This window comes from Penaeus monodon, chromosome 22 (assembly GCF_015228065.2).
Source record: "Penaeus monodon isolate SGIC_2016 chromosome 22, NSTDA_Pmon_1, whole genome shotgun sequence".
Classification (NCBI taxonomy): Eukaryota; Metazoa; Arthropoda; class Malacostraca; order Decapoda; family Penaeidae; genus Penaeus; species Penaeus monodon.
Genome location: NC_051407.1, coordinates 8,841,070 through 8,841,320, shown reverse-complemented (window position 1 = coordinate 8,841,320; position 251 = coordinate 8,841,070). Strand labels below are relative to the sequence as shown.

At 42.6% G+C, this 251-nt stretch overlaps 1 protein-coding gene across 1 annotated transcript in view; it reads left to right on the top strand.

Annotated features, from left to right (window-relative positions):
• The window catches only part of LOC119586917 (carbohydrate sulfotransferase 11-like), a 31,931-nt gene that overhangs the window by 18,041 nt on the left and 13,639 nt on the right, over positions 1-251 (top strand). The window lies entirely within an intron of this gene.

The window sequence follows — 251 nt, the reverse complement described above, 5'->3', positions numbered from 1 at the left end:
CAGAACACACTAGAAAACACTTACAAGAAACACAAATATCTAATCCGGTTTTCTGAGACCACGAGACCACTTTTTCGAAACCGTCCTTGATTGCTGCCATCCGCTCGAAGGCGCTGGGAGAAGTTCAAGATGAGCTTTCCTAAATGTTTACGTCTCGAGTTCAGTTGATCACGTTCTTGTCTCCTCTGTGTTTATGTAAACTTTTCCATTCAACATTTTCATCGGAAGAAGGGTATGGGTACCAAGAAGAG